The sequence below is a fragment of the Phyllobates terribilis genome, unplaced genomic scaffold (genome assembly GCF_046119375.1).
Source record: "Phyllobates terribilis strain yellow unplaced genomic scaffold, ASM4611937v1 Scaffold_40__1_contigs__length_11209783, whole genome shotgun sequence".
Lineage (NCBI taxonomy): Eukaryota > Metazoa > Chordata > Amphibia > Anura > Dendrobatidae > Phyllobates > Phyllobates terribilis.
In genome coordinates, this window is record NW_027362800.1 from 5,822,722 (window position 1) to 5,836,943 (window position 14,222).

Genomic DNA, 14,222 nt, shown 5'->3' on the forward strand with positions numbered 1-14,222 from the left:
TGCTAAATAGATGGTGTGTGTGCAACAATATACTGAAAGGTCAATTATATTGTGCAGCTTATCTCACCACCTGTAGTTATTTAGGTGAAAGCTCCAAAATGCTTGCCTAATATGTCTGTTTATCCAAAAGGAAGTATAGAGGGAGAGCTAGATAGATAGCATTGCATTACATTACATTACATGGCAATGCAATGCACAGTTGCTGAAGTTGAACCAAAATGAGCTTGTCATCTGGCTTCTGCAACTTTTAACATGAAAAATCCAATGAGGAGAAGAAAAGCAAAGCCAAAGAGTCCATCCCAAAATCCGACAAACAAGCAAAATGAACAAAAAGCATTGAATTCAATTCTTTCTGATTTTAGAAACTGCATTAAAGAAGGGGTGCACCGGTCCTGGAGATACTGCAATACCAGGTCAATGCGTGGAGTGGACAGAGCAAGCTCTTTTTCCATCTCCCTGTTCTAAAAATCCATTTAATATATGGTCCCCAGATAGGGGACGTATCAGATATTAAACTGATAAGAACAGATACTACACTTGATCTTAGCCAAAAGGCCGAGAAGCGATAACCAGAATTGGTTTCCGACTACGGTGCCACCCAAGGATTCTGAAAAGTCCATTTGTGGAGATGGCCACCTGGACTCCCGTTAAGAAGACATGCTGTCAACCTCTAGATCCCTCACATGCCTGCACTTTTCGGCTTGCTGCTGCTGCAATCCACGCGTTTTAGATCTGCATAACTCCACCTCTTTTAGCACAGTACCCTCAACCCCCGGCTGTTCCCACCCGCCTCAACACCGTTGGAAGGGAGGAGAACCAATTAAGGCGGGGGGGGGGTGGAACGAGCAGCTGTCTACCCTTAGCAGGAGGGTTGCTGATTAATTACCTCTCCTGCTGCTGCTGCTGCTGGCTGTCCAGCAGCAGACTGAAGGTGGCTGCTGCTGTGCGCAGGTATATAAAGGCTCAGAGCCTATTATGACACGCGCAGCCAGCGTTCCATTGCCACATTCCGTCTACTGCAGGCGGGATACCTGGATGGCTGAATGTCACTGAGAAGCTCACAGAGACCGCCATAAGGAACAGTTTAAAAGAATGCCACAGACTAATCAACCAAACTTTTTGGGTTGGTTTCTCTTTTATAGTCTGCAGGCATTAAATGAAAGAAGTCAGTGTTCCAGCAGAGGGAGACAACGTTTCAGAAAAGGCATTGTAGCAAACCAAAAAAGAAATTTTAAGCGCAGCAGAGTAACCAGCTCACATACCTGTTAGCTCAGGTGAGTATAAAAGGCTGCTGTTGATAACAAGGGCATTTGCTAAATAGATGGTGTGTGTGCAACAATATACTGAAAGGTCAATTATATTGTGCAGCTTATCTCACCACCTGTAGTTATTTAGGTGAAAGCTCCAAAATGCTTGCCTAATATGTCTGTTTATCCAAAAGGAAGTATAGAGGGAGAGCTAGATAGATAGCATTGCATTACATTACATTACATGGCAATGCAATGCACAGTTGCTGAAGTTGAACCAAAATGAGCTTGTCATCTGGCTTCTGCAACTTTTAACATGAAAAATCCAATGAGGAGAAGAAAAGCAAAGCCAAAGAGTCCATCCCAAAATCCGACAAACAAACAAAATGAACAAAAAGCATTGAATTCAATTCTTTCTGATTTTAGAAACTGCATTAAAGAAGGGGTGCACCGGTCCTGGAGATACTGCAATACCAGGTCAATGCGTGGAGTGGACAGAGCAAGCTCTTTTTCCATCTCCCTGTTCTAAAAATCCATTTAATATATGGTCCCCAGATAGGGGACGTATCAGATATTAAACTGATAAGAACAGATACTACACTTGATCTTAGCCAAAAGGCCGAGAAGCGATAACCAGAATTGGTTTCCGACTACGGTGCCACCCAAGGATTCTGAAAAGTCCATTTGTGGAGATGGCCACCTGGACTCCCGTTAAGAAGACATGCTGTCAACCTCTAGATCCCTCACATGCCTCCACTTTTCGGCTTGCTGCTGCTGCAATCCACGCGTTTTAGATCTGCATAACTCCACCTCTTTTAGCACAGTACCCTCAACCCCCGGCTGTTCCCACCCGCCTCAACACCGTTGGAAGGGAGGAGAACCAATTAAGGCGGGGGGGGGGTGGAACGAGCAGCTGTCTACCCTTAGCAGGAGGGTTGCTGATTAATTACCTCTCCTGCTGCTGCTGCTGCTGGCTGTCCAGCAGCAGACTGAAGGTGGCTGCTGCTGTGCGCAGGTATATAAAGGCTCAGAGCCTATTATGACACGCGCAGCCAGCGTTCCATTGCCACATTCCATCTACTGCAGGCGGGATACCTGGATGGCTGAATGTCACTGAGAAGCTCACAGAGACCGCCATAAGCAACAGTTTAAAAGAATGCCACAGACTAATCAACCAAACTTTTTGGGTTGGTTTCTCTTTTATAGTCTGCAGGCATTAAATGAAAGAAGTCAGTGTTCCAGCAGAGGGAGACAACGTTTCAGAAAAGGCATTGTAGCAAACCAAAAAAGAAATTTTAAGCGCAGCAGAGTAACCAGCTCACATACCTGTTAGCTCAGGTGAGTTTAAAAGGCTGCTGTTGATAACAAGGGCATTTGCTAAATAGATGGTGTGTGTGCAACAATATACTGAAAGGTCAATTATATTGTGCAGCTTATCTCACCACCTGTAGTTATTTAGGTGAAAGCTCCAAAATGCTTGCCTAATATGTCTGTTTATCCAAAAGGAAGTATAGAGGGAGAGCTAGATAGATAGCATTGCATTACATTACATTACATGGCAATGCAATGCACAGTTGCTGAAGTTGAACCAAAATGAGCTTGTCATCTGGCTTCTGCAACTTTTAACATGAAAAATCCAATGAGGAGAAGAAAAGCAAAGCCAAAGAGTCCATCCCAAAATCCGACAAACAAACAAAATGAACAAAAAGCATTGAATTCAATTCTTTCTGATTTTAGAAACTGCATTAAAGAAGGGGTGCACCGGTCCTGGAGATACTGCAATACCAGGTCAATGCGTGGAGTGGACAGAGCAAGCTCTTTTTCCATCTCCCTGTTCTAAAAATCCATTTAATATATGGTCCCCAGATAGGGGACGTATCAGATATTAAACTGATAAGAACAGATACTACACTTGATCTTAGCCAAAAGGCCGAGAAGCGATAACCAGAATTGGTTTCCGACTACGGTGCCACCCAAGGATTCTGAAAAGTCCATTTGTGGAGATGGCCACCTGGACTCCCGTTAAGAAGACATGCTGTCAACCTCTAGATCCCTCACATGCCTGCACTTTTCGGCTTGCTGCTGCTGCAATCCACGCGTTTTAGATCTGCATAACTCCACCTCTTTTAGCACAGTACCCTCAACCCCCGGCTGTTCCCACCCGCCTCAACACCGTTGGAAGGGAGGAGAACCAATTAAGGCGGGGGGGGGGTGGAACGAGCAGCTGTCTACCCTTAGCAGGAGGGTTGCTGATTAATTACCTCTCCTGCTGCTGCTGCTGCTGGCTGTCCAGCAGCAGACTGAAGGTGGCTGCTGCTGTGCGCAGGTATATAAAGGCTCAGAGCCTATTATGACACGCGCAGCCAGCGTTCCATTGCCACATTCCGTCTACTGCAGGCGGGATACCTGGATGGCTGAATGTCACTGAGAAGCTCACAGAGACCGCCATAAGCAACAGTTTAAAAGAATGCCACAGACTAATCAACCAAACTTTTTGGGTTGGTTTCTCTTTTATAGTCTGCAGGCATTAAATGAAAGAAGTCAGTGTTCCAGCAGAGGGAGACAACGTTTCAGAAAAGGCATTGTAGCAAACCAAAAAAGAAATTTTAAGCGCAGCAGAGTAACCAGCTCACATACCTGTTAGCTCAGGTGAGTTTAAAAGGCTGCTGTTGATAACAAGGGCATTTGCTAAATAGATGGTGTGTGTGCAACAATATACTGAAAGGTCAATTATATTGTGCAGCTTATCTCACCACCTGTAGTTATTTAGGTGAAAGCTCCAAAATGCTTGCCTAATATGTCTGTTTATCCAAAAGGAAGTATAGAGGGAGAGCTAGATAGATAGCATTGCATTACATTACATTATATGGCAATGCAATGCACAGTTGCTGAAGTTGAACCAAAATGAGCTTGTCATCTGGCTTCTGCAACTTTTAACATGAAAAATCCAATGAGGAGAAGAAAAGCAAAGCCAAAGAGTCCATCCCAAAATCCGACAAACAAGCAAAATGAACAAAAAGCATTGAATTCAATTCTTTCTGATTTTAGAAACTGCATTAAAGAAGGGGTGCACCGGTCCTGGAGATACTGCAATACCAGGTCAATGCGTGGAGTGGACAGAGCAAGCTCTTTTTCCATCTCCCTGTTCTAAAAATCCATTTAATATATGGTCCCCAGATAGGGGACGTATCAGATATTAAACTGATAAGAACAGATACTACACTTGATCTTAGCCAAAAGGCCGAGAAGCGATAACCAGAATTGGTTTCCGACTACGGTGCCACCCAAGGATTCTGAAAAGTCCATTTGTGGAGATGGCCACCTGGACTCCCGTTAAGAAGACATGCTGTCAACCTCTAGATCCCTCACATGCCTGCACTTTTCGGCTTGCTGCTGCTGCAATCCACGCGTTTTAGATCTGCATAACTCCACCTCTTTTAGCACAGTACCCTCAACCCCCGGCTGTTCCCACCCGCCTCAACACCGTTGGAAGGGAGGAGAACCAATTAAGGCGGGGGGGGGGGTGGAACGAGCAGCTGTCTACCCTTAGCAGGAGGGTTGCTGATTAATTACCTCTCCTGCTGCTGCTGCTGCTGGCTGTCCAGCAGCAGACTGAAGGTGGCTGCTGCTGTGCGCAGGTATATAAAGGCTCAGAGCCTATTATGACACGCGCAGCCAGCGTTCCATTGCCACATTCCGTCTACTGCAGGCGGGATACCTGGATGGCTGAATGTCACTGAGAAGCTCACAGAGACCGCCATAAGCAACAGTTTAAAAGAATGCCACAGACTAATCAACCAAACTTTTTGGGTTGGTTTCTCTTTTATAGTCTGCAGGCATTAAATGAAAGAAGTCAGTGTTCCAGCAGAGGGAGACAACGTTTCAGAAAAGGCATTGTAGCAAACCAAAAAAGAAATTTTAAGCGCAGCAGAGTAACCAGCTCACATACCTGTTAGCTCAGGTGAGTTTAAAAGGCTGCTGTTGATAACAAGGGCATTTGCTAAATAGATGGTCTGTGTGCAACAATATACTGAAAGGTCAATTATATTGTGCAGCTTATCTCACCACCTGTAGTTATTTAGGTGAAAGCTCCAAAATGCTTGCCTAATATGTCTGTTTATCCAAAAGGAAGTATAGAGGGAGAGCTAGATAGATAGCATTGCATTACATTACATTACATGGCAATGCAATGCACAGTTGCTGAAGTTGAACCAAAATGAGCTTGTCATCTGGCTTCTGCAACTTTTAACATGAAAAATCCAATGAGGAGAAGAAAAGCAAAGCCAAAGAGTCCATCCCAAAATCCGACAAACAAGCAAAATGAACAAAAAGCATTGAATTCAATTCTTTCTGATTTTAGAAACTGCATTAAAGAAGGGGTGCACCGGTCCTGGAGATACTGCAATACCAGGTCAATGCGTGGAGTGGACAGAGCAAGCTCTTTTTCCATCTCCCTGTTCTAAAAATCCATTTAATATATGGTCCCCAGATAGGGGACGTATCAGATATTAAACTGATAAGAACAGATACTACACTTGATCTTAGCCAAAAGGCCGAGAAGCGATAACCAGAATTGGTTTCCGACTACGGTGCCACCCAAGGATTCTGAAAAGTCCATTTGTGGAGATGGCCACCTGGACTCCCGTTAAGAAGACATGCTGTCAACCTCTAGATCCCTCACATGCCTGCACTTTTCGGCTTGCTGCTGCTGCAATCCACGCGTTTTAGATCTGCATAACTCCACCTCTTTTAGCACAGTACCCTCAACCCCCGGCTGTTCCCACCCGCCTCAACACCGTTGGAAGGGAGGAGAACCAATTAAGGCGGGGGGGGGGGGTGGAACGAGCAGCTGTCTACCCTTAGCAGGAGGGTTGCTGATTAATTAGCTCTCCTGCTGCTGCTGCTGGCTGTCCAGCAGCAGACTGAAGGTGGCTGCTGCTGTGCGCAGGTATATAAAGGCTCAGAGCCTATTATGACACGCGCAGCCAGCGTTCCATTGCCACATTCCGTCTACTGCAGGCGGGATACCTGGATGGCTGAATGTCACTGAGAAGCTCACAGAGACCGCCATAAGCAACAGTTTAAAAGAATGCCACAGACTAATCAACCAAACTTTTTGGGTTGGTTTCTCTTTTATAGTCTGCAGGCATTAAATGAAAGAAGTCAGTGTTCCAGCAGAGGGAGACAACGTTTCAGAAAAGGCATTGTAGCAAACCAAAAAAGAAATTTTAAGCGCAGCAGAGTAACCAGCTCACATACCTGTTAGCTCAGGTGAGTTTAAAAGGCTGCTGTTGATAACAAGGGCATTTGCTAAATAGATGGTGTGTGTGCAACAATATACTGAAAGGTCAATTATATTGTGCAGCTTATCTCACCACCTGTAGTTATTTAGGTGAAAGCTCCAAAATGCTTGCCTAATATGTCTGTTTATCCAAAAGGAAGTATAGAGGGAGAGCTAGATAGATAGCATTGCATTACATTACATTACATGGCAATGCAATGCACAGTTGCTGAAGTTGAACCAAAATGAGCTTGTCATCTGGCTTCTGCAACTTTTAACATGAAAAATCCAATGAGGAGAAGAAAAGCAAAGCCAAAGAGTCCATCCCAAAATCCGACAAACAAGCAAAATGAACAAAAAGCATTGAATTCAATTCTTTCTGATTTTAGAAACTGCATTAAAGAAGGGGTGCACCGGTCCTGGAGATACTGCAATACCAGGTCAATGCGTGGAGTGGACAGAGCAAGCTCTTTTTCCATCTCCCTGTTCTAAAAATCCATTTAATATATGGTCCCCAGATAGGGGACGTATCAGATATTAAACTGATAAGAACAGATACTACACTTGATCTTAGCCAAAAGGCCGAGAAGCGATAACCAGAATTGGTTTCCGACTACGGTGCCACCCAAGGATTCTGAAAAGTCCATTTGTGGAGATGGCCACCTGGACTCCCGTTAAGAAGACATGCTGTCAACCTCTAGATCCCTCACATGCCTGCACTTTTCGGCTTGCTGCTGCTGCAATCCACGCGTTTTAGATCTGCATAACTCCACCTCTTTTAGCACAGTACCCTCAACCCCCGGCTGTTCCCACCCGCCTCAACACCGTTGGAAGGGAGGAGAACCAATTAAGGCGGGGGGGGGGGTGGAACGAGCAGCTGTCTACCCTTAGCAGGAGGGTTGCTGATTAATTACCTCTCCTGCTGCTGCTGCTGCTGGCTGTCCAGCAGCAGACTGAAGGTGGCTGCTGCTGTGCGCAGGTATATAAAGGCTCAGAGCCTATTATGACACGCGCAGCCAGCGTTACTTTGCCACATTCCGTCTACTGCAGGCGGGATACCTGGATGGCTGAATGTCACTGAGAAGCTCACAGAGACCGCCATAAGCAACAGTTTAAAAGAATGCCACAGACTAATCAACCAAACTTTTTGGGTTGGTTTCTCTTTTATAGTCTGCAGGCATTAAATGAAAGAAGTCAGTGTTCCAGCAGAGGGAGACAACGTTTCAGAAAAGGCATTGTAGCAAACCAAAAAAGAAATTTTAAGCGCAGCAGAGTAACCAGCTCACATACCTGTTAGCTCAGGTGAGTTTAAAAGGCTGCTGTTGATAACAAGGGCATTTGCTAAATAGATGGTGTGTGTGCAACAATATACTGAAAGGTCAATTATATTGTGCAGCTTATCTCACCACCTGTAGTTATTTAGGTGAAAGCTCCAAAATGCTTGCCTAATATGTCTGTTTATCCAAAAGGAAGTATAGAGGGAGAGCTAGATAGATAGCATTGCATTACATTACATTACATGGCAATGCAATGCACAGTTGCTGAAGTTGAACCAAAATGAGCTTGTCATCTGGCTTCTGCAACTTTTAACATGAAAAATCCAATGAGGAGAAGAAAAGCAAAGCCAAAGAGTCCATCCCAAAATCCGACAAACAAGCAAAATGAACAAAAAGCATTGAATTCAATTCTTTCTGATTTTAGAAACTGCATTAAAGAAGGGGTGCACCGGTCCTGGAGATACTGCAATACCAGGTCAATGCGTGGAGTGGACAGAGCAAGCTCTTTTTCCATCTCCCTGTTCTAAAAATCCATTTAATATATGGTCCCCAGATAGGGGACGTATCAGATATTAAACTGATAAGAACAGATACTACACTTGATCTTAGCCAAAAGGCCGAGAAGCGATAACCAGAATTGGTTTCCGACTACGGTGCCACCCAAGGATTCTGAAAAGTCCATTTGTGGAGATGGCCACCTGGACTCCCGTTAAGAAGACATGCTGTCAACCTCTAGATCCCTCACATGCCTGCACTTTTCGGCTTGCTGCTGCTGCAATCCACGCGTTTTAGATCTGCATAACTCCACCTCTTTTAGCACAGTACCCTCAACCCCCGGCTGTTCCCACCCGCCTCAACACCGTTGGAAGGGAGGAGAACCAATTAAGGCGGGGGGGGGGTGGAACGAGCAGCTGTCTACCCTTAGCAGGAGGGTTGCTGATTAATTACCTCTCCTGCTGCTGCTGCTGCTGGCTGTCCAGCAGCAGACTGAAGGTGGCTGCTGCTGTGCGCAGGTATATAAAGGCTCAGAGCCTATTATGACACGCGCAGCCAGCGTTCCATTGCCACATTCCGTCTACTGCAGGCGGGATACCTGGATGGCTGAATGTCACTGAGAAGCTCACAGAGACCGCCATAAGCAACAGTTTAAAACAATGCCACAGACTAATCAACCAAACTTTTTGGGTTGGTTTCTCTTTTATAGTCTGCAGGCATTAAATGAAAGAAGTCAGTGTTCCAGCAGAGGGAGACAACGTTTCAGAAAAGGCATTGTAGCAAACCAAAAAAGAAATTTTAAGCGCAGCAGAGTAACCAGCTCACATACCTGTTAGCTCAGGTGAGTTTAAAAGGCTGCTGTTGATAACAAGGGCATTTGCTAAATAGATGGTGTGTGTGCAACAATATACTGAAAGGTCAATTATATTGTGCAGCTTATCTCACCACCTGTAGTTATTTAGGTGAAAGCTCCAAAATGCTTGCCTAATATGTCTGTTTATCCAATAGGAAGTATAGAGGGAGAGCTAGATAGATAGCATTGCATTACATTACATTACATGGCAATGCAATGCACAGTTGCTGAAGTTGAACCAAAATGAGCTTGTCATCTGGCTTCTGCAACTTTTAACATGAAAAATCCAATGAGGAGAAGAAAAGCAAAGCCAAAGAGTCCATCCCAAAATCCGACAAACAAGCAAAATGAACAAAAAGCATTGAATTCAATTCTTTCTGATTTTAGAAACTGCATTAAAGAAGGGGTGCACCGGTCCTGGAGATACTGCAATACCAGGTCAATGCGTGGAGTGGACAGAGCAAGCTCTTTTTCCATCTCCCTGTTCTAAAAATCCATTTAATATATGGTCCCCAGATAGGGGACGTATCAGATATTAAACTGATAAGAACAGATACTACACTTGATCTTAGCCAAAAGGCCGAGAAGCGATAACCAGAATTGGTTTCCGACTACGGTGCCACCCAAGGATTCTGAAAAGTCCATTTGTGGAGATGGCCACCTGGACTCCCGTTAAGAAGACATGCTGTCAACCTCTAGATCCCTCACATGCCTGCACTTTTCGGCTTGCTGCTGCTGCAATCCACGCGTTTTAGATCTGCATAACTCCACCTCTTTTAGCACAGTACCCTCAACCCCCGGCTGTTCCCACCCGCCTCAACACCGTTGGAAGGGAGGAGAACCAATTAAGGCGGGGGGGGGGGGTGGAACGAGCAGCTGTCTACCCTTAGCAGGAGGGTTGCTGATTAATTAGCTCTCCTGCTGCTGCTGCTGCTGGCTGTCCAGCAGCAGACTGAAGGTGGCTGCTGCTGTGCGCAGGTATATAAAGGCTCAGAGCCTATTATGACACGCGCAGCCAGCGTTCCATTGCCACATTCCGTCTACTGCAGGCGGGATACCTGGATGGCTGAATGTCACTGAGAAGCTCACAGAGACCGCCATAAGCAACAGTTTAAAAGAATGCCACAGACTAATCAACCAAACTTTTTGGGTTGGTTTCTCTTTTATAGTCTGCAGGCATTAAATGAAAGAAGTCAGTGTTCCAGCAGAGGGAGACAACGTTTCAGAAAAGGCATTGTAGCAAACCAAAAAAGAAATTTTAAGCGCAGCAGAGTAACCAGCTCACATACCTGTTAGCTCAGGTGAGTTTAAAAGGCTGCTGTTGATAACAAGGGCATTTGCTAAATAGATGGTGTGTGTGCAACAATATACTGAAAGGTCAATTATATTGTGCAGCTTATCTCACCACCTGTAGTTATTTAGGTGAAAGCTCCAAAATGCTTGCCTAATATGTCTGTTTATCCAAAAGGAAGTATAGAGGGAGAGCTAGATAGATAGCATTGCATTACATTACATTACATGGCAATGCAATGCACAGTTGCTGAAGTTGAACCAAAATGAGCTTGTCATCTGGCTTCTGCAACTTTTAACATGAAAAATCCAATGAGGAGAAGAAAAGCAAAGCCAAAGAGTCCATCCCAAAATCCGACAAACAAGCAAAATGAACAAAAAGCATTGAATTCAATTCTTTCTGATTTTAGAAACTGCATTAAAGAAGGGGTGCACCGGTCCTGGAGATACTGCAATACCAGGTCAATGCGTGGAGTGGACAGAGCAAGCTCTTTTTCCATCTCCCTGTTCTAAAAATCCATTTAATATATGGTCCCCAGATAGGGGACGTATCAGATATTAAACTGATAAGAACAGATACTACACTTGATCTTAGCCAAAAGGCCGAGAAGCGATAACCAGAATTGGTTTCCGACTACGGTGCCACCCAAGGATTCTGAAAAGTCCATTTGTGGAGATGGCCACCTGGACTCCCGTTAAGAAGACATGCTGTCAACCTCTAGATCCCTCACATGCCTGCACTTTTCGGCTTGCTGCTGCTGCAATCCACGCGTTTTAGATCTGCATAACTCCACCTCTTTTAGCACAGTACCCTCAACCCCCGGCTGTTCCCACCCGCCTCAACACCGTTGGAAGGGAGGAGAACCAATTAAGGCGGGGTGGGTGGGGGTGGAACGAGCAGCTGTCTACCCTTAGCAGGAGGGTTGCTGATTAATTACCTCTCCTGCTGCTGCTGCTGCTGGCTGTCCAGCAGCAGACTGAAGGTGGCTGCTGCTGTGCGCAGGTATATAAAGGCTCAGAGCCTATTATGACACGCGCAGCCAGCGTTCCATTGCCACATTCCGTCTACTGCAGGCGGGATACCTGGATGGCTGAATGTCACTGAGAAGCTCACAGAGACCGCCATAAGCAACAGTTTAAAAGAATGCCACAGACTAATCAACCAAACTTTTTGGGTTGGTTTCTCTTTTATAGTCTGCAGGCATTAAATGAAAGAAGTCAGTGTTCCAGCAGAGGGAGACAACGTTTCAGAAAAGGCATTGTAGCAAACCAAAAAAGAAATTTTAAGCGCAGCAGAGTAACCAGCTCACATACCTGTTAGCTCAGGTGAGTTTAAAAGGCTGCTGTTGATAACAAGGGCATTTGCTAAATAGATGGTGTGTGTGCAACAATATACTGAAAGGTCAATTATATTGTGCAGCTTATCTCACCACCTGTAGTTATTTAGGTGAAAGCTCCAAAATGCTTGCCTAATATGTCTGTTTATCCAAAAGGAAGTATAGAGGGAGAGCTAGATAGATAGCATTGCATTACATTACATTACATGGCAATGCAATGCACAGTTGCTGAAGTTGAACCAAAATGAGCTTGTCATCTGGCTTCTGCAACTTTTAACATGAAAAATCCAATGAGGAGAAGAAAAGCAAAGCCAAAGAGTCCATCCCAAAATCCGACAAACAAGCAAAATGAACAAAAAGCATTGAATTCAATTCTTTCTGATTTTAGAAACTGCATTAAAGAAGGGGTGCACCGGTCCTGGAGATACTGCAATACCAGGTCAATGCGTGGAGTGGACAGAGCAAGCTCTTTTTCCATCTCCCTGTTCTAAAAATCCATTTAATATATGGTCCCCAGATAGGGGACGTATCAGATATTAAACTGATAAGAACAGATACTACACTTGATCTTAGCCAAAAGGCCGAGAAGCGATAACCAGAATTGGTTTCCGACTACGGTGCCACCCAAGGATTCTGAAAAGTCCATTTGTGGAGATGGCCACCTGGACTCCCGTTAAGAAGACATGCTGTTAACCTCTAGATCCCTCACATGCCTGCACTTTTCGGCTTGCTGCTGCTGCAATCCACGCGTTTTAGATCTGCATAACTCCACCTCTTTTAGCACAGTACCCTCAACCCCCGGCTGTTGCCACCCGCCTCAACACCGTTGGAAGGGAGGAGAACCAATTAAGGCGGGGGGTGGGGGGTGGAACGAGCAGCTGTCTACCCTTAGCAGGAGGGTTGCTGATTAATTACCTCTCCTGCTGCTGCTGCTGCTGGCTGTCCAGCAGCAGACTGAAGGTGGCTGCTGCTGTGCGCAGGTATATAAAGGCTCAGAGCCTATTATGACACGCGCAGCCAGCGTTCCATTGCCACATTCCGTCTACTGCAGGCGGGATACCTGGATGGCTGAATGTCACTGAGAAGCTCACAGAGACCGCCATAAGCAACAGTTTAAAAGAATGCCACAGACTAATCAACCAAACTTTTTGGGTTGGTTTCTCTTTTATAGTCTGCAGGCATTAAATGAAAGAAGTCAGTGTTCCAGCAGAGGGAGACAACGTTTCAGAAAAGGCATTGTAGCAAACCAAAAAAGAAATTTTAAGCGCAGCAGAGTAACCAGCTCACATACCTGTTAGCTCAGGTGAGTTTAAAAGGCTGCTGTTGATAACAAGGGCATTTGCTAAATAGATGGTGTGTGTGCAACAATATACTGAAAGGTCAATTATATTGTGCAGCTTATCTCACCACCTGTAGTTATTTAGGTGAAAGCTCCAAAATGCTTGCCTAATATGTCTGTTTATCCAAAAGGAAGTATAGAGGGAGAGCTAGATAGATAGCATTGCATTACATTACATTACATGGCAATGCAATGCACAGTTGCTGAAGTTGAACCAAAATGAGCTTGTCATCTGGCTTCTGCAACTTTTAACATGAAAAATCCAATGAGGAGAAGAAAAGCAAAGCCAAAGAGTCCATCCCAAAATCCGACAAACAAGCAAAATGAACAAAAAGCATTGAATTCAATTCTTTCTGATTTTAGAAACTGCATTAAAGAAGGGGTGCACCGGTCCTGGAGATACTGCAATACCAGGTCAATGCGTGGAGTGGACAGAGCAAGCTCTTTTTCCATCTCCCTGTTCTAAAAATCCATTTAATATATGGTCCCCAGATAGGGGACGTATCAGATATTAAACTGATAAGAACAGATACTACACTTGATCTTAGCCAAAAGGCCGAGAAGCGATAACCAGAATTGGTTTCCGACTACGGTGCCACCCAAGGATTCTGAAAAGTCCATTTGTGGAGATGGCCACCTGGACTCCCGTTAAGAAGACATGCTGTCAACCTCTAGATCCCTCACATGCCTGCACTTTTCGGCTTGCTGCTGCTGCAATCCACGCGTTTTAGATCTGCATAACTCCACCTCTTTTAGCACAGTACCCTCAACCCCCGGCTGTTCCCACCCGCCTCAACACCGTTGGAAGGGAGGAGAACCAATTAAGGCGGGGGGGGGGGGTGGAACGAGCAGCTGTCTACCCTTAGCAGGAGGGTTGCTGATTAATTACCTCTCCTGCTGCTGCTGCTGCTGGCTGTCCAGCAGCAGACTGAAGGTGGCTGCTGCTGTGCGCAGGTATATAAAGGCTCAGAGCCTATTATGACACGCGCAGCCAGCGTTCCATTGCCACATTCCGTCTACTGCAGGCGGGATACCTGGATGGCTGAATGTCACTGAGAAGCTCACAGAGACCGCCATAAGCAACAGTTTAAAAGAATGCCACA

At 45.2% G+C, this 14,222-nt stretch overlaps 11 non-coding genes across 11 annotated transcripts; all 11 read right to left on the bottom strand.

The window, feature by feature from the left end:
* Positions 1-376: 376 nt before the first annotated feature.
* Positions 377-567, bottom strand: LOC141188192 (U2 spliceosomal RNA). The gene has a single exon (XR_012262308.1). It is a non-coding gene; the product is annotated as a U2 spliceosomal RNA (small nuclear RNA).
* A 1,120-nt stretch (positions 568-1,687) lies between these two features.
* On the bottom strand, positions 1,688-1,878 carry LOC141188193 (U2 spliceosomal RNA). The gene has a single exon (XR_012262309.1). It is a non-coding gene; the product is annotated as a U2 spliceosomal RNA (small nuclear RNA).
* Positions 1,879-2,998: 1,120 nt separating this feature from the next.
* On the bottom strand, positions 2,999-3,189 carry LOC141188194 (U2 spliceosomal RNA). The gene has a single exon (XR_012262310.1). It is a non-coding gene; the product is annotated as a U2 spliceosomal RNA (small nuclear RNA).
* Positions 3,190-4,309: 1,120 nt separating this feature from the next.
* LOC141188195 (U2 spliceosomal RNA) lies at positions 4,310-4,500 on the bottom strand. Its single transcript, XR_012262311.1, has one exon. It is a non-coding gene; the product is annotated as a U2 spliceosomal RNA (small nuclear RNA).
* A 1,121-nt stretch (positions 4,501-5,621) lies between these two features.
* On the bottom strand, positions 5,622-5,812 carry LOC141188196 (U2 spliceosomal RNA). The gene has a single exon (XR_012262312.1). It is a non-coding gene; the product is annotated as a U2 spliceosomal RNA (small nuclear RNA).
* Positions 5,813-6,931: 1,119 nt separating this feature from the next.
* Positions 6,932-7,122, bottom strand: LOC141188198 (U2 spliceosomal RNA). The gene has a single exon (XR_012262314.1). It is a non-coding gene; the product is annotated as a U2 spliceosomal RNA (small nuclear RNA).
* Positions 7,123-8,243: 1,121 nt separating this feature from the next.
* On the bottom strand, positions 8,244-8,434 carry LOC141188199 (U2 spliceosomal RNA). The gene has a single exon (XR_012262315.1). It is a non-coding gene; the product is annotated as a U2 spliceosomal RNA (small nuclear RNA).
* Positions 8,435-9,554: 1,120 nt separating this feature from the next.
* Positions 9,555-9,745, bottom strand: LOC141188200 (U2 spliceosomal RNA). The gene has a single exon (XR_012262316.1). It is a non-coding gene; the product is annotated as a U2 spliceosomal RNA (small nuclear RNA).
* A 1,122-nt stretch (positions 9,746-10,867) lies between these two features.
* On the bottom strand, positions 10,868-11,058 carry LOC141188201 (U2 spliceosomal RNA). The gene has a single exon (XR_012262317.1). It is a non-coding gene; the product is annotated as a U2 spliceosomal RNA (small nuclear RNA).
* A 1,124-nt stretch (positions 11,059-12,182) lies between these two features.
* Positions 12,183-12,373, bottom strand: LOC141188203 (U2 spliceosomal RNA). The gene has a single exon (XR_012262318.1). It is a non-coding gene; the product is annotated as a U2 spliceosomal RNA (small nuclear RNA).
* Positions 12,374-13,496: 1,123 nt separating this feature from the next.
* On the bottom strand, positions 13,497-13,687 carry LOC141188204 (U2 spliceosomal RNA). Its single transcript, XR_012262319.1, has one exon. It is a non-coding gene; the product is annotated as a U2 spliceosomal RNA (small nuclear RNA).
* Positions 13,688-14,222: the final 535 nt, after the last annotated feature.